This window comes from Chrysemys picta, chromosome 14, assembly GCF_011386835.1.
Source record: "Chrysemys picta bellii isolate R12L10 chromosome 14, ASM1138683v2, whole genome shotgun sequence".
NCBI classification, from domain to species: Eukaryota; Metazoa; Chordata; order Testudines; family Emydidae; genus Chrysemys; species Chrysemys picta.
In genome coordinates this window covers 2275145-2293982 of record NC_088804.1, presented here as the reverse complement: position 1 = coordinate 2293982, position 18838 = coordinate 2275145, and the positions used below count along the sequence as shown (strand labels likewise).

The 18838-nt window shown below is 53.2% G+C and overlaps 1 pseudogene; it reads left to right on the top strand.

The window, feature by feature from the left end:
• The first annotated feature begins 12234 nt into the window (after positions 1-12234).
• On the top strand, positions 12235-18826 carry LOC135975725 (C-signal-like; annotated as a pseudogene).
• Positions 18827-18838: the final 12 nt, after the last annotated feature.

Sequence of the window (18838 nt, the reverse complement as noted above, 5' to 3'; positions counted from 1 at the left end):
AAGCCCATCCAGGGATGTGAGTCCCACTGAGCCATAGAGAGGGGGAGCAATTTGCCCAAAATCCCACAGGTCAGTAGGAAAACCAGCAATGGAACCCAGGAGTCCTGCAATGCCCTGGTCCAGTCACTACAGCAGAGCACCCTCCCTCTCAAAGGCAGGGGAACCGGAGGGCCTGGTTGTAAATGCCAGCTGTGGGAGGCAGTGTGCAGCAGTGGTTAGTGAAGGGTCCTGGAAATAAGGACTGCTGGGTCCCATCCCTGGCTCTGACACGTGGGGTGACCCTGAGCCAGTAGCTTCCCCTCCCCAGGCCTGTTTACCATCAGTAGGGTTGGGGTCCCAGTTCCCACAGCCCAAGGGGTTGTGAGGCTTCATGCAGGCGTGTAAAGTGCTGGGATGTCAGGAGCTGGGAGGCGCTGTCACCCCTGCACTAGGGCAGGGTTCTGGCCCCCTGCTGCTGGCTGAGTTTCTCTGTCCCTTGGCAATAAGACAGACTCTTGTTTTCACAGCCAGTCGATCGCCCTGTGTCATCACCCTGCCTGCTGGCTGGGTAGGGTAACTCCTCAGGTCACCACCCTCTCAAGCCTGCCTTGGGCTTGGGGAGTGAGGAAGAGGGTTAGGGACAGCTGGTGACACTGACTATCCACCATCCATCGCTCCATCACCTAGAGCAGTGGTCCCCAACCTTTTCCGGGTGGTGGGTGCCGGATGCTGAACCACTGAGGACCAGCAACATCAAGAGGTGTTGCTGCCGAAATAGCGTCATCAAGAGGCGTCGCCACCGAAATGCCGCCGAAAATCAGTGGCATTTCAGTGGCGACGCCTCTTGGTGATGCTGCTTTTCAGCAGCATTTCGGCAGATTCTTGTCCGCCGGCCAGTACACGGGCGCACGTAGATGCCACGGCGGGCGCCATGTTGCCCATGGGCACCATGTTAGGGACCACTGACCTAGAGCAAGTGAGTGGTGTTAGAGTTCCTCGGTGGCTATCCCATCTGTCTGGGGAGAGGCAGAAAGAGGGGGAGAGAATCTCTCCCAAAGGAGATTTCATTTGCAAACAGCCCCTAGGAGCCCCTCACTCTCTGACCGGGCAGAGGCTTCTCCAGAGCTGTCTCCAGTGTGTTTGGCAAGGTCCCAGCAATGGGGCTCCCAGCCCTTCCCTTGTGGGAGGCTGTTCCCCAGGCTGAGAGTCTCTGAGCTGGGCCAGACCCGGTGAGCTGCTGAGCATGGAAATCAATGGGAAATGAGGGGGGCCTGGGCTTGCTCTGCCTAGGGACTTTTTGACTTTGATGTGGGGAATGGTTTCCCAGGAGAATCTGGACTCCTGGGTCTGTTCCTTCTCTCACCTGGGCAGGAGTGTGGCCTGGGGTGGCAGGAGGGAGCTGCTTGTCCAAAGTGACTGATGGTCTTTGGGACTGACCCCACTGCTCTAAAAGGAGGAGACCCCCTGGGTATTGCAGCCCCAGGGATGATGAGGGGGAACGTTGAGGGGGAGCAGATCATGCAGTGAATTCCTGCCAGTGTGTGTAGCTTGCACTCCCTGCACCCCTGTGGGGGAGGAGGAGCTGCTCTGGCTGGGGCAGGGATGGGGAGGGACCAAACAGGCTGGTTAGTGAGAGGCTGCCTTGACCCCAGACTCACGCCTGCTCCCCGCTCGGTTCCAGGATGGCCAGGCTCCTGAGGATGTTCAGGAAAAAGGCTCTGCAGGTGGCCCCAGAGCCTGAGGGAAGCAGCCGCCATCTTCCCCAGGAGCAGAGCAGCTCCTCTGTCCCCGCTGGCGGGGAAGCAGATCCCGGCTGGACCAGGAGGTGGAAGTGCCCAGCCTTCTGGAGGAGGAAACCAGCTCCCGGTGCAGGCGCCGAGGGAGAGAGGCACCAGCCAGGCCCAAATGGAGCTGGGCCAGGATGCGGCTGGGCAGGCAGGACCCAGCCCAGGAGGGGAGCCGGGCAGCGTGGCTCTGGGGCTTCTTGTGTGGGCAGCAACGGCCCCAGAAGCCCAGCCCTGATTCCCAGCAGGAGACATCGCCCTGCCCAGTCACTGAGGACCTTCCAGCCTCCCCAAGGCAGGAGGTGGAGGATCCTTGTCCCAGCACCAGCAGCTCGGCCTGCTTCCCATGGGACAGCAGCAGCTCCTGGGACTCTGGCAGCAGGGAGGCCGATGGGCGCTTCTGCTGTGTTCCAGGTGAGGAGCTGGGCTGGGCTCAGGGAGGGGTGAGGACAGGGCTGTGAACACCCTGGGCCCAGGTGCTCTACCATTGCTATGGGGGGTGGGTCACCAGCCTAGGGGTCTGGCCTGAGCCACATGAACCTCACTGACACCAGCAGCAGTCACATAGCTGCCCAGCAAGGGCAGCTGGGGGCAGCGGGAGCTGCTGCCACTTTGGGCCTGATGCTCCAGGGGGCAGGCACCTCCCAGGGAGTCTAGGACAGTGGTGTCTGCGGGGGGGCTCTCTGCTAGGGACTTCTGGAGCTGTTGGGGGTTGAAGGCATCCCTGAGAGGGGGGAGTGTGGGGCCCGATCTGCCTGGTTTTCCAGTACCAGGTGCAAGAGAGTTAAGTAAGTCGGAATGTTAAAAGATCCGGATTCGGGCCAATTAGTGCCCAGGGCTGGCCAATCCTGGGTGCAAAGCTGGAACAAGCGTTTCTTTGACATTTTTTTTGAACACCAGGTAAAGGCCATTTACTTAACATATAATTTAAAGGGCTATTCTTAGAGGGTTTTTTTTGAGACCCACCCATTTTTTTTTGACACTTAAACTGAGAATTAGACAGAAAGGTGGAGGGAATTACGGTCTAATCCAGAAATTTCTGCTTACCCCGATTGTTACAGGGGACGGGACAGAAGAATTTTAATCCGACCTTAGGGCTTCCTTGCACGCTATGGCTTTTACCCTGAGGAATTACGAACGAGAAGCTCCGTTTTGCCCACACACCTAACATCCAAGCGTACAAGACAGAAATTTATTAACCGGTTAACCAGAACAGAACCAGAACCAGAGTCAGATAGTGTTTTTTTTATTCTATTAGGGCTTACCTTATTGGTGCACGAACCCCAAGGGCTGCGGTGAAGTGAGGAAAAGGGGCTAAGCACCCTGTTGGCGCCGTTCCTAGTTCGCTGCAGCCGTCCGGAGTCCAGTGTCCAAGCTAGGAAGGTCCCATCTGGGTCGCCAGAAACTGTTACTGAAATGTCGGGTCCGCCTAGCTGAGAGCCAGTAACAGCCAGACAGGGATAAGGAAAAGGTTGCTTTATTCTGCAGAAGAAAGGAGAGCTTTGCACCTTGGTACAAAAACTTTAACTTATACAAAAGCCAAAGATTTTTCTATACACTTAAACACAGGCCCTGGTTGTGTTAACATTTGATTGGTGGTTAACAGACCCTGTACTTTTGCTATTTGGTCAGTGAAAACCAGTTTGGGATCAGCTCCAACTACCTCAAGGCCTTGAAAGGGAAGACAGTTGAAAAGTTTAGGCTACTGTGTACTTGAGGTGTCTGCTTTCCCCTAATGGCCGCTGGCTGCCATAACGGCTGCTAGCTGTTAAGGGGAGGGGGGGTCGCTGCTGACTGTTACAGGGAGAAGAGAAGGGAGAAATTCTGCGATTGGTCACTAGTGGGCAGTGAGGGAATCATGGGGCTGGAGGGCAGATGAGGCTGGGGGACAAAGAATCACATGGTTCCAGCTCGGTAGTCAGGAGGGTGTTGGACGGGGGCAGTTCTGACAGGGAGGAAGGGAGGAGGAGGAGGAGGAGGAGGGGAATGGGACCAAGCTGGGCAGGAATCCTGAGAGGGGGCCAAGTTTGATGGGCAGGAAGGAATCGGAGGAGCGGGAGGCAGGTGGGGGGATCCTGCTGGCCATGTGAGGTGCTGCCTGTGTAATCTCCTCACTGAGAAGTGTCAGTGGGGCCTGAATCTCATATACTCCTTTGTCTCCTTTGGGTCTCACAGGAGCTCATTGAGGAGCTGCCTGATAATTCTCCACCCGGCACCGTCCTCGCTAACTCCTTGATTGCTGTGGGCAACCTCAGGTACCAAGACCCTCCCGCCCGGCTCCCCTAACCCCGGTGCTGCTCAGGCCCAGGGCTGGGAGTCACTGCCCCTCCCACTCCCAGGTCAACTCCCAAGGGTGGCTCCTCTGGCAGAAGTGGGGGGAAGGTTCACTCTCTCCTGGCTGGACTGTTCTTTTCACTCCAGTAACATTATGGGGGCCTTGGGGATAGGCTCACTCCCAGGGTCAGATACAGGAGGGGCAGCAGCGTCCAGGGAACAGGCGCTATTCCTGCCCTGCCACTGTCTGTTTGGGAGGCCTTGGCCTTGTCATTCCCTGGCTTGGTGCCTCAGTTTCCATTCTCGCAAGCCTGTGCCTATTTCCTGCAGTTTCATGTCCATGTTGGTGCCAGTCTCACCCCCACACTGCACAGTCTAATACCGGATCCTCTCTCTTGCCAGCACCATGAAACCTGCCCTGGAGCCAGAACTGGAGACCCACCTCCTGTGAGCAGCCCTGCACGCTGTCTTCACCCTGGGCACGGAGAAGGTAGTCCAGATAGATCATCATAGAATCATAGAATATCAGGGTTAGAAGGGACCTCAGGAGGTCATCTAGTGCAACCCCTGCTCAAAGCAGGACCAATCCCCAACTAAATCATCCCAGCCAGGGCTTTGTCAAGCCTGACCTTAAAAACCTCTAAGGAAGGAGATTACACCACCTCCCTAGGTAACCCATTCCAGCGCTTCACCATCCTCCTAGTAAAAAAGTGTTTCCTAATATCCAACCTAGACCTCCCCACTGCAACTTGAGACCATTACTCCTTGTTCTGTCATCTGGTACCACTGAGAACAGCCGAGCTCCATCTTCTTTGGAACCCCCTTTCAGGTAGTTGAAAGCAGCTATCAAATCCCCCCTCATTCTTCTCTTCTGCAGACTAAACAATCCCAGTTCCCTCAGCCTCTCCTAATAAGTCATGTGCTCCAGCCCCCTAATCATTTTTGTTGCCCTCTGCTGGACTCTTTCCAGTGCGGTCATACCAGATCTTCTGCTTCCTCTGGGCTCTGGCCAGATTTTCCCAGACCCATTAGCTCGGCAAGTCTTTCCCGGAAGGTCAGGACATACTCCATCACCGACTCTCCATCGGGAGTGGCCTTCCCCTCCTATTTGTCTCTCATCTGGTCTAGGGGCCCCCTTACCTGCCTTCCATATAACAGTTCGAAAGGCAAAAACCTGGTAGATTCCTGGGGTACCTCCCTGTACGCGAACAGCAGGTGAGGTAAGTATTTGTCCCAGTCCTGCGGGTGCTGGTTCATAAATGTTTTTAGCATCATCTTTAGCGTTCTGTTGAACCTCTCCACCAGCCCATTGGATTGGGGGTGATATGCTGAGGCCCAGTTATGCCGGACCCCACATTTCTCCCACAAGCACTGGAGTAGGGCTGACATGAAGTTAGACCCTTGGTCTGTTAAGTCTTCTTTGGGAAACCCCACTCGGCTGAAAATGGTCAGCAGCGCATCTGCCACAGTGTCTGCTTCGATGGACGATAAGGGCACTGCCTTGGGGTAACGGGTGGCGAAATCGACCACCACCAGAATGTATTTCTTCCCTGACCTGGTCGTCTTGTTGAGGGGTCCCACTATGTCCATGGCCACCTTCTGGAAAGGATCCTCTATGATGGGCATAGGTCTCAAAGCCGCTTTCCCCTTGTCACGGGCCTTCCCCACCCTCTGACAGGGGTCACAGGATTGGCAGTACTGTCGGACGTTGGTAAAGACCCCAGGCCAGTAAAAGCTCTGTAGCAGCCTCTTCCTGGTGCGCCGGATTCCCTGGTGCCCTGCGAGAGGGATTTCATGGGCCAGGTACAGTAGCTTGCGGCAATACTTCTGGGGTACCACCAGCTGCCTCCTGATCCCCCTAGGACTCCATTTCCCCTGGGGGAGCCCACTCTCGGTATAGGAATCTATTCTCTCACCTCTCCTGGCAACCTCTCCTCATGGTCTGTACCACACTGAGGTCAGCCAGGCCCCTTAGCTTCCGCAGGGAGGGGTCTTTCTGCAACTCAGCCTGGAACTTGGCGGCTGGGGAAGGGACTGGGACCTGCTCCCTCTCGTCGGCTGGGTCGGAAGCCACAGCCACCCTGAGCCTTGTCCTTGGGTGTTCCCTCCCCACCAGGGTAGGATTATGTGCCTCCGGTGTGACATCTTTCCCGAGGTCAGGGTGTAATGCCCCTCGCCGGCTCTGGCTACTGGTCACGACAAGGGCGTTCTGGGGGTTGCTTGGCCAGTCCTCTAGGTTCCCCCCCCCCAACACCTCAGTGGGCAAATGGTGGTGCACTCCCACGTCCTTGGGGCCCTCCTTGGCCCCCCATTTCAGGTGTACCCTCGCCACAGGCACCGTGAATGGGGTCCCGCCTGCCCCCGTCAGGGTCAGGAAGGTGTTGGGCACCACCCGATCTGGGGCCACCACCTTGGGCCGGGCCAGTGTCACCTCTGCGCCCTTGTCACCTCTGTGCCCATGTCCCAGTATCCATAAACTTTCCTCCCATCCACCTCCAGGGGAACAAGGCACTCACTCCACAGGTACAGCCCCACGCCCACCCCGTAAACAGAGAACTTTGAGTCCGGAGCATCTGGCCCCCCAGAGAAGCTGGCCTGGGGCCCTTCTCTCTCTTGAGCAGTTGATAAGCTGCCAGCCCCCTTTGCCTGGGAAGCCTGCCCCTCGTCCGTCTGGGCCTCTACCAAGTTAACCCGGTGTGGGTTTGGTCTGCTCAGTCTGTCCTTGAGCTTGGGGCACTGGGCCCGAATGTGGCCTCTTCGGCCGCAGTAATAGCAGCTCATGTCCCGTGGGTCCCCCCAAGCTGGTCGCCTGTCCCTGACGCTGGGCATTCCTCTTGGGAGGGGATTCCCCATATTCCCCTTTTGGGAGGTCCCCGGGTGACTCTCTCTCTGCATCGCGATGGGCCTATTCCTTTGGGACTCCTCCCTGCCACCCCCTGACCGGCTCTTCACAAACTCATCGGCCAGCCGCCCTGCATGTCACAGGTTCTCTGGCTTTTTGTCCCTCAACCACAGCCTCAGGTCGGATGGGCATCGCTCATACAGTTGCTCCAGTAGCAGCAGTTTAACCAGGTCCTCCTTTGTCTGGGCCCCATCTGCTCACTTGCTGGCGTATCCCTCCATGCGGACGGCTAGTTGCAGATATGAGATCTCAGGGGTTTTATCCTGACTCTGGAACCTTTCCCGGTACATCTCAGGAGTCAGCCCAAACTCACGTAGCAGGGCCTTTTTGAATAGTTCGTAGTCCCCTTTCTCCACCTCTTCCAGTTGGTGATACAATGCCACGGCTTTGGGGTCCAGTAAGGGGGTGAGAACCCGAAGTCTGTCCACAGGATCAACCTGGTGCAGCTCGCAGGCCGTCTCAAAGGCATCCAGGAAGTCATCCATGTCCTCCCCCTCCTTACATGGGGCCAGGATGCACTTATCAAAGCTCTGTGCAGTCCTGGGTCCCCCCTCACTCACCGCAGCTGGGGACTCGCTGCCCCTCAGTCTCGCCAGCTCCAGTTCATGCTGACACTGTCTCTCGTCATGCTGCCTCTGTTTCTCTTTCTCCTCCTGTTCATGCAGTCTCTGTTATTCACGATCCTCCAGCTCTCTCAGTTTTAGCTCTTTCTCCCATTCCAGTCGCTTCCGCTCCACAGATGCCGAGCATCGCCGGGAGGATCGCCTGCTGGCCAGGGGGGTCACGGCGCCCTCGGTATTTGCTGGGCTCCTCCTCACCCTTCCCCTAGGTCAGGGGTCGGCAACCTACGGCACGCGTGCCAAACACAGCACACCAGCCGATTCTGAGTGGCACGCTGCCTGCCCGGTGAGAGGAGGAGGAGGAGGGGGGCGGAGGGGCTGGAAAGCGCCACACTGGGGGAAGAAGCGGGGGAGGAGGGAAACTTGGCTCCCCCTTACTCTCACAGATATTGTGGAGCGCACAGCAAGCAGCAATAACAATGGGGATATTGGTTTTGCTGAGGTCTAACCGAGTCAGTAAACTGCACCAGCGAGCTTTTAAACGTCCAAATGCACATTCTACCCCCATTCTGCACTTGCTCAGCCTGTAGTTGAACAGCTCCTTACTACTGTCCAGGGTGCCTGTGTATGGCTTCATGAGCCATGGCATTATGGGGCAGGCTGGGTCCCCAAGGATAACTATAGGCATTTCAACATCCCCAACTGTTATTTTCTGGTCTGGGAAATAAGTCCCTTCCTGCAGCTGTTCAAACAGACCAGAGTTCCTGAAGATGCAAGCGTCATGTACCTTTTCTGGACATCCCACGTTGATGTCGATGAAATATCCCTTGTGATCCACCAGTGCTTGCAGCACCATTGAAAAGTACCCCTTTTGGTTTATGTACTGGCTGCCAAGGTGGTCCGGTCCCAAGATAGGGATATGGGTTCCGTCTATCGCCCCATCACAGTTAGGGAATCCCATTGCAGCAAAGCCATCCACTATGACCTGCAGATTTCCCAGAGTCACTAACCTTGATATCACCAGTTTATTGTGATATACTGTAGCAGCCTGGCAAACTGGGATCGGATACCAACAGCTGCACAACCCCGTAGGGAGGTGCTCTAAAGATCCTGTGCAAATTTGGCATTTAGGTTGGAGCTCTCAGACATCACTGGACCCAGGGTCAAAGTGGGCTCTCACTTACCCTCATGTGATCCCATTCAAATGAAGAGGATCACACATGTATAACAGCAGAATCAGCATCATAGGACAGTGGGGTTTAGCCTTACTGAGGCTCTCTCCCCATTAGACCTGGTCAAAATTTTTCAACCAAAATATCTTCCCAACAAAAAAGGGGGATTTTCATAGGGAATGAATCTTTTCATAGTAAAAATGCCATTTTTTGACAGAAATTTTTGAAACAAAATGAAAAATTTCCTTTCGGTTTTCTAAAAAACCCCAACAAGTTGGAAATTTTATATTATATTTCCCCCCTTCTTTGCTTTTCCCCCCTGGTGTATGAATAGTTGGGGAGTGGTCAGAGGTATCCATTTCCTCTCTCTCTCTCTCTTTTTTCCCTTTTCCACTCTGAAACTTTTAAAATCTTTTTCAACGTTGGAAGAGTTACAGAGTGGAAAAAGGAAAGCCTGGAACTTTATCACTCCGGAATTTTTTAAAAGTTGAGGTTAGTTTTGAAAAGTTCCAGAATCCCACAGTTAGCTTTTTCCTTTTGAAATGTTACAGAGAGGGACAAAACCAGCCAGCCAACCCCTGGATATTACTAATTGAATTGAATTCTGTGGCAAAAAGGGGGGAAGACATAGGGGGAAGTGAAAATTAAATTTAAAAACAATTTCAAATGACTCGATTTCAAAACCTGCTAAATGGGGGGGTGGGAGGCAGGAATACTGAATTTTCTGTAATTTCCCCCCCCTAAGTTTTGACAGTGTTTTCACTTTGGCTCCATAATGCAATATCTTTCACCTTCCAGGAATTAAAGAATTTGGCTTCCAAGCATCCAAACCTTGTGATTTTGCAGCTAGGTATGTTCTTTCTACGTCTCCCTCTCCAAACACCCTGGAAATGCCCTACATTCTAACTCTCCTTGACAATCCTTTTGCCCAATTCTCTGCTGGTGTAAGTGACTCAGCTCTGTTGAGCTTTTACATCAACCAATTTCCACCAGCAGGGAATTTGGCCCTTTGTGATTCTATGTCTACATGGCTCAGCAGTTCAAACTACAGGCTGTGCAGCTGAGCACACCCAGGTGTTGTGCTGTGACTCCCCCATGTGGCCACTGCACAGTTTCGCTCCAACTCTTCCCTCTTGTGTTCTCTTCCCAGGGGAACCGTTCTTATCTTGCATCTAAACCTGCACTGTCCCCCCAAAAATATCTGACCTGGGGCAGAACAGTTTTCCTTTCCTACGCTTGCAGCTGAGTCAGAGCCCAGCCCAGTTCAGCTGCACCCAGTGCTAATCCCTGCTGTCAGCAGCTGTTATTTGTGCAGCAGCGAATACAAAGCCCTGCAGAGTAAGTGATCGCACCTGATTCTGGCTTTGCACGTAGGTGGCAACGGTAAACTCCCCCTGATTGTACCAAGCCCCAGAGTTATGCAGCCCAGAGATGGTGCTAGGTCCAGGCTTGTCTGTTATCACTGAAAGGTGCCTTTGTACCTGGCTGAACCAGGCTGTGGGCAATGGGCAGGGCAAACCGCCAGCTGCACCAGTGAGTCAGCAAATCCCACAGCGCCCTTTGCCAGCAGAAAAGTGCCACCTGCTGAAAGAATGGAGAATCTGGGGCGAAGCCCAGCCTGCTACCTCCCTCCAAGGGCATGTTCTCTGCTTCCCCCCTCTGCTGATCAAGGGGACACAGCTGATTAGCAGCAGGTCCCAGCCCCAGTCTGACATCTTGAATCTGTCCCTAGAGTCAGAGCTTCCACTCACGTCTTGTGGCTATCGACCTGGATCTCAGGGGTGGGGCTCTCTCCTCAGAGTCAGCCCCCCTGTGGGGGTTCACAGCCCCTGTGCATGCAGGGGACCTGGGCAAACTCCATCCCCTGAAGGAGCTCAGCTCAGACCAGTTCTCTGCACCAATGTCCCTCCCTGAGTTCACTGGGACAATGGCCCTTTCTCTGTCTACCCACATGGGCATGGTGCAGAGGCTATAGCCCCAGTAAATCTACAAATGTCCCCACAGTAACAGCCCAAGCTAGGGCAGAACTTTGTCATGTACTACTTTTATCCCCTTTCCACGTGGTTCTTGCTCACGGGCCCTCGGCATTTCCTGCGCACCCCTCTGTCAAACCACAGCCCTGCCGCCCTGCCACTTGATGGGTGAAAGAGGCAAAGGTCTAGGGATACCAAGGTAGGCTCAGTCGCAGAGGCTGCCTGCCTAGTCTGGTAATCTGTGCCCAGATTCTGCTGCCTTTATGTCAAAGGGGAGTTCTGCCGCAGGGCCCAATGGAAGGAGGAGCGGTTTATGCTCAGCTTTGTGAGAACTGCTGTGAGAGCAGAAGACAAACTAAATCTCACACAAGCCTAGCGTCTGCGGAAACAGTCCAACGATAATAGAGTAGGATCGCTGGCCTGACATTTCTCTTGGGATGCCGTATGGGGCAGATCCTCAGGTGGGGTACATTGCCATAGCTCTAGCAACTGCCGTGGAACAGTGACACTTTACATTAGCTGAAGATCTGCCCCGCATTAACTTTTCACCTGCACAAGTAACCGGCATCTCCCTGGCCGGATTTGTGGTCCCACCCAGCTCTCAGAAAGGGACTCTGGCAGCACACCTGCCACTGGTTACACGTATGGCTGCTTCTTTTTAACAGAGCCTTTGTACCATGGCTGAGCCTGGGCTAGGGGTTCTGGGCAGGGCAAACGCCAGCTGCACCAGGGAGTCAGCAAATCCTACGTCTCCCTTTGCCAGCAGAAAAGTGCCACCTGGTGAAAGAATGGAGCATTTGGGGCAAAGCCCAGCCTGTTACATCTCTCCCCTTACAACCAGCCCAGGGCATGTTCTCTGCTTCCCCCCTCTGCTGATCAAGGGGACACAGCTGACTGCAGCTCCTGGAGTCACAAAGAACTGCCCATTAGCGGCAGGTCCCAGCCCCAGTCTGACTCCTGGAATCTGTCCCTTGAGTCAAAGCTTCCACTCACGTCTTGTGGCTATCAGCCAGGGCATTCGGGGGTGGGATTCCCTTCTCAGAGTCAGCCCCAATCTCCCCTCTGTGGGGATTCACAGCCAAATGACCAGGAGATGCCTGAGCTGCTGTAGCAGGGCGAGGTGGGGAGGGGATAGGAGGGAGCCAGCTGGGCTCCCTGTCTGACCATACCTCTGATCTGATACATAGCACCAGCGCAGCTCCCTCTCTGGGGACACCACATGTGGCAAGAGCCCCACACTTTCGGGGGATGGGGGGAGGAGAGAAAGCAAACCAGGCTTCCTGGGCCACTCTGTGGCCCTAGAATGTGGTGACACCAACTCATCCCTTTCCAGTATAACAACCGTCTCCTGTTGCTAGCAAATGTATTTAGTCTTGTAGCCCAAGTGGTAGATGTTCATGCTGAAGATTCACAGTTCAAAGCCTCCTGATGATCATGAAGTGGGGTGGTTACAAGTGCAAATAATGGGGTTTGGGTTTTTTAGCTTTTTCCTTTAAAAAAAAGTAACCTGGGAAATTACAGAGAAAAAAAACTACATTAAAGGAATGTTAATTAGATTGCAAAACCAGCTAGTGGAAAGTCAGGAGATGCCAGAATTAGAGATTATCTGTGCAACCTCTGTTTGGCCCCCTTGTGTTTACACATTATGATGCAGTCTTTAGTTACATGATCACAGTGTGTTTTTTCCACAGGCTGCCTGACTCCTTCAGTGCACAGCTGGATGGGCAAGGGAAAAGAATTAAGGTTGTGCAGACAATTGTAAAACTGCAAATCTTACTTTTGAAGGCTTGACTTTGCAACCTAAATAACTTTGTTTGTGTGCAGTTTTTTGAATGCGATAGCTTGAAGGAACCAGCCACATCTCTACAAGTATCTCCCGAGAGCTCGGCTGGTAAGGGATGACATCTCACTCTCCTCAACACAAACCACTGTAACCTCGGCCATATTTATTTCACACAGTATCAGGAATGGAACCAACCCATGCTCATAATAAATCCCATCATCACTCTCTCCAGAAGCTACAGACCCCATGAGCATCCAGGCCGCTGCAAAGAAAGCTGAGGCCCATCTGGGAGGATCTGGCCTGAATTTGCTGATAAATAATGCTGGCGTTATGCCAGAGAGCACTCTGGAGTCAGCAACTGCTGCAGATATGTTGGCCGTGTATAAAATCAACATTGTGGGACCAATGTTGGTGACCCAGGTAAGAGTCTGCCTGACACAGGGCTTCAGTTGAGAATTTGTAGCTTCTACTTCGGTTTGCAGGGAAGAAAAGCAGCTGACGAGATCTAGAATTTCACTCATCTCTGTTCTAAGTCAAAGGGACCCGATCTTGCCTTAGACCTGTACCATCCCCGTGACATTAATTGAGTGGCACTTGTGTAGCAGAGAACAGAATTTAGCCCAAGATTCTTTGATGATGTTGGCTACCCAGGCATTACACACTCATCCAGATGTTTCCTAGCTTTTATTGGTGCTTATGCAGTATTACAGATTGCCCCAGTGCTTTGCAAGTGGGAACATACAGAGAATAAAATGCACTCCCTCTCACTCTGGCCCAATGGCTATTTGAGTATTTATCCACAGTGGCCAGCGAGAGAGAAGAGAGAGAACGGCTGTGTGATTAGGGCATGCACGTGGGAGCCTGAGGGTCCGGTTGCCCTTCTCCAATCACTCTTTTATTATTTAGCCCCAGTGGAACAGCTTCACCAGGGAAGAATGTCTCATCAGAACCCTCCCATAGCTCAGTGGTTAGAGCATTTGCCTAGGAAGTGACAGACCCTGTTTAAATCCCGTCTCCCCCTCTGGCAGATGTGGGAATTGCACCCTGGTCTCCCACATGCCAGGTGTGTATGCTAACCACTATGAAGAGGACTAATCTAGTAGGCAGCCTCTGAGCATGACTACCAGGTCAGGCCTGGCAAGTGCTCTAGGCAGATGAACACCTATCTTCCCCCAATTCATGAAATGAGGGGCTTAGGTGGAGATAGGTTTTTTGATGCCTAGAGTGAGGCAGCCATGCGCATGCCCAGAGGCAGAAACTTAGGTGCCTACAGGGTTCAGCGGGAGTTTGATGGATAGCAACTGGGACTTAGGTACCTAGGTACTTTTGTGGGTCTGAGCATTGTAGTCTGAAGGCACAAACTGGTTCAGATGTCATTGGGACATTAGAGCTGGTAGGTGGAGCAGAGCAGGTGGTGGTTGAGAAGTGGGTTGAAGGAGGAGAGGGATGGCGATGAGGGAGAGCAAATTGGGAAGCTGTTCCTAGCAGATGGGGTGCAGTGAAGGCAGGTAGGAAATAGGGATGGGATGAGGAAAAAAAAAGGGCAAGCAGGGGGTGGAGCGCAGGAAGTGGGACAGGTTTGCAGCAAGATTAGGTTTGAGCCAGAGGCAGGAGTGGAGCCTCAGTGAGGAAGAGAAGCTAGGATGGGACAAGGAAGAAGTGATTCCGATGCCTGCCCTCCCTCCCCCCCGAACTGCCGTGGGGGGCCCAACACTGTACATGCCATGGAGGGAGTCTCTGGGGTGACACTGGGGAGGAGGAGAGGCCAGGAGTATGCAGGTTTTGAGGCCCAGCACCTCACACAGGTAGCCCGGCTATGCTGTAGCAGCTACTCTGGGCCAGTGGCTGGACAAGCAGCCACGGGTGGGAGATCTGTCCTTGTTGTCATTACAGATTTATTAGCAAGGACAAACGAACACAGTCTGTCTCCCTCCAGGCGTTCCTGCCCTTGTTGAAGAAGGCTGCACAGGAAAGCACCCAGACAGGGCTCAGCTGCGGCAAGGCGGCCATTATCAACGTGTCCACTATAGGGGGCTCCATCGGGAACACCCCCAGCATGGCCATCTTTCCAGTCATCTCCTACCGCTGCAGCAAGGTCTGGCCCATCTGCTAACAAGTCATGGGATCCGGGGGTGGTGGGGTGCATGTCCTATCTGATAATTCTGCAGTTACCCCGAAATAAAACATGCCCTGATGGTGTGTCCCGTGCTGATTCATGCACCAGGAAAGGGAAGGTTTCAGAGTGGCAGCCGTGTTAGTCTGTATCCGCAAAAAGAACAGGAGTACTTGTGGCACCTTAGAGCCTAACAAATTTATTTGAGCATAAGCTTTCGTGGGCTACAGCCCACTTCATCAGATGCATAGCATGGAACATAGAGTAAGAAAATATATATACATACAGAAAACATGAAAAGGTTGGAAGTTGCCATACCAACTCTAAGAGGCTAATTAAATAAGATGAGCTATTGTCAGCAGGAGAAAAAAAACCTTTTGTAATGAGAATCAAGATGGCCCATTTCAGACAGTTGACAAAAAGGTGTGAGGATACTTAACATGGGGAAATCATTCTGAACTATCTATGCCCATTTTGCCCCCAAACGGAGCGCGTTCCCCTTCATAAAAGACTTAAGCCCTGACTATCCCTACAGCCAAATACTCTTAATTTCTGCCCCCTGCCCCAATAAAGGGATCTGAGTCCAATTTGGAGCCACTTTTACAGGGGATTCTCTATGTGCACTCAGAGCATCCCACAAAGAGCAGGGGACAGAAATGAGCCCTCCACTGGCAGCGTGTGTTTGGCTGTCTCCCTGGCGTGGGATGTAAAAGGTAGCTAAGGTGTCCATAAAACTCCCCCTCTCTTTCCTTGATAACATACCAGGGATCGTTCTCAGCCCATTACAAACCATGAGACTGGGCAGTTCTGCACCAGAGAGGGTCTGTCCTCACTGCCCCATTGACATGAGTTAGCTGCACTCAAATGACTTCTCTCAAGTTAGCCCAGCTCGAGTGAGAGTGGCCACACTGCAAAATAACTGTGACACTCAAACTGCTGTGTCCCCAGTGGTGCTGCCCTCACTCGTGTGTGGCTCTAAGACAGTGGTCCCCAATCTCCCAGTGACTATTGAAAGCAATCCGGGAGATTTTAATAGGCTATTTTAAGACAATGACATTATGGCATGTTGGAAAAAAAAATCTCCCAGAATAGCTTCAGTCAGAGTTGGCAACCCTCGTTGGGGGGTGGGTCTGGGGCCAGGAGCAGGGCTGAGGCCAGGGGCTGAGGCTGGAAGCTGGCACAGGGCCGGGAGCGAAGCCGCGCCAAGGCTGGAGACAGGGCTAGGCACGGGGCCAGAAGCTGGGGACGTAGCTGGGGGCGGGGCAGGAGCAGAACTGGTGGCTGGCGCGGGCCCCACCATACTCTCTGGAACATTTCCCCATGCCCCCCTATGCAGGCATTCCCCACAGTTTGGGGACCTCTGCTCTAAGATGTCTGAGGGCATAGCCCATGCATCCTTGTGCTGCGTAAGCCGCGCTGCTCTAGGAACTTGCCCAGGAGATTGTGGGAGATGGTGTCTGTCCTTGCTGGCACACTGGGGAAAGTATGGGAAGGCATTGGTGGCTTAGCAGCACTCGAGCTGCAGAACTGGCACGTTAACAGCTGATGAGTCGTGCTCACTTGAGGTTTTGTCTGTGCCCCATGAGGGTCCAGGCATCCAGCATTAACAGCTTCCCCACACTTGAGTGAAGGGTCTGTGAGTGTGTCGACGGGACCCTGGTTAGGGGCAACACACGAGTTAAGTCTGCAGTGAAGACAAACCTAGCGTTGGCACCAGACCTTGGGGGAAGAAGGATGTGGCTTTCAGGGACCTCAGGCCTCTGGCTCCAAAATTTAGGAATCAAACCAATTGCTTCCCTTAAGGAGTGGAATATGCACATGATCACAGTTAACAAGGAGGAGAGGAATAAAAACTATAACCCCGAGGAGACCCAGCTGAGTTAATGTAGCAGAGTAACCTGTAGCTTTGGGACCGTCCTCACTGGTCAGGACCTGATCTAGTGCTTTAATTCGCCTTAGTTTGCATTTCATTTTCCTGTTTTATGAAGGGAGGAGAAAGGAAAAGGGGCAAAGCTAGTTGGCCTGTGCAGCCTACAAGTTATGCAGGTTTCTCAGCAGCACAAGTCAATTATGTGCAGTTGAAGGAGCGTCAAAGTGCCACTTCTGGAACTCATAAATTTAATTCTCTTCCCCCGTGACTCTGCCTCTGCTCTGGACGTGCTTCACATCCAGACTGCTCTGAACATGCTCACGAGGTGCCAGTCGGTGAGATACAAGGAAGACGGGATCCTGTGCACTGCGCTGCATCCGGGCTGGGTGAAAACAGAGCTGGGAACTGCCAAGGTACAGCAGCTAATGACTTTCCAGAGATGTGCCCAGAGTCTCCTGGCAGCGTGAGGGTGAGATGGTGGCTGGGGTTAGGCACTATCACTCCTTGCATCTATTGCCATTCGCTCAGACCAGAGTGTCATTGCTTTGCTGCTGATACCAAGACAAGTTTGCTCGAGGAAAAAACTGGATAGACTCAGACATTTAATGTGATCCAGATCAAATCCCCTTGGCCAAGTGTTGCTCACATGAACAGCTCTGATAATGTCTCCGCTCATTAGGCTTTTCTCTGCACTCCAGCCACTGCTGGCGCTGAACACGCCTTGCACCCACTGCCCTGTTTGCTCCTGCTAAACACGGAGTAAACTCCCCTCTTTTGAGCAAACATTTTGTAGTTGTAAAATAAACACGGTTTGATTAATGAAGTGAGAAGCCAGGACATTTCTGGAGTCCTCAGACGTTCGCAGGGCTGCAGAACATTGTGAAAGCCGGGAGTGTCCCAGTAAAACCAGCATTTGTAGTCACTTCACTGGTAGGCCCCAGGATCACAAGGTCATAAGACCACTGTACTCGACCTCCCACCCTGGCCTGTCCCTGGTCCAACCCACACTCTTGCAGAGGGATGGGGGAAAACCTGAGGATATGGTTTGTTTGCTTGCTTGCATAGGACGGGGTTAAACTCCTGTTAGTTTCCTCCTCATCTTCCAGTGTCCCTGTCTGGGTATGTCTACACTGCAATTAGACACCCACGGCTGGCCGCGCCAGCTGATTCAGGCTCACAGGGCTTAGGCTAAGGGGCTGTTTAATCGCACTGTAGGCATTTGGGCTCAAGCTCTGGGACCCTCCTTCGCATGGTCCCAGAACCCGGGCTCTAGCGCAAGCCTGAATGTCTACTCCACAATTAAACAGCCCCTTAGCCCGAGCCCCTTAGCTTGAGTCTGCTGGCACGCGCCAGCTGTGGGTTCTAATGCAGGGTAGATATACCCTCTCTATCTTATCCCACATGTGGCCTTGGGTCCCATGTTCTCCAGCTGCATCCCCCCTCCCACTCCCCAGGTCCTATTATTCCCCCCTTTCCCTCCCCAATATTCCTGTGCCACCTAGCTGCTGTTCTTATTTGTGCCTCGAGAACTTAATCTGCTCAGGAGGTCCAGCAGCAGCTTCTCTTCCAATCCCTATCTCCCCCTCACACACACACACACACACACACACACACACACACACACACACACACACACACACAGGTTCACAAGATCTGTGCTCCCCCTTCCTTCCAGAAAGGCAACTACTGCCCAACCCCTACTCCTGCCCAGCAACAGCCTGGATTTGCTAGCTGTGATCCAGAAGGAAGCAGCGAGCACAGGAAGGTGTGGGCCAGCTGCCACCGAGGCCAGGAGCCCACTTCCCTGGGGCGGGTGCTTCAAACACAAGTGGAGTTTCATTCTCCCCCTTTCACGTGCAGGCTGCAGGCAGAGCTGACGGTGGAGGCAGCGTGCAGGGGATTCTGAAGGTGCTCTCCACCCTCTCTGAGAAACACCATGGGATTGTAGTGGACTGGACAGGAAGAAATGTACCATGGTGAGAGCCTGGCCTACAGGAATGATTTCACCAGCAGTGTTCACAGGACACTCCAGCACCCGTCTGCATCTCGTGAATAAACATCTCTGCCTGAACTAGCGCTGTTACTGAGTCTCTCCCCTCACAGGACTCTTTTGGGTTATGGATTCAGGATACCTCCTTTAAAGGAAAGCATAGCCTCGTAGTTAGAGGGGAGACAGTTCTGCCACTGACTTGCTGGGCCCTTGGGCACATCACTTAGTCTTAGTTTCCCCTAATGCTGCCTGATCCTTGTGTAGCAGTTGGAGAGCCTCTGATGAGACATATTAAAAGCAAAGTATTACAATAGCTGTTATAGATACAAAATTAACTGCACCATCCAGCGGAGCTTACTTGAATAACAGACTCCAGGCACGGGGTAGGTAGCGTGGATTTCCCTAGACAACAGAAATTGGGCTTTAACAAGGAAATTA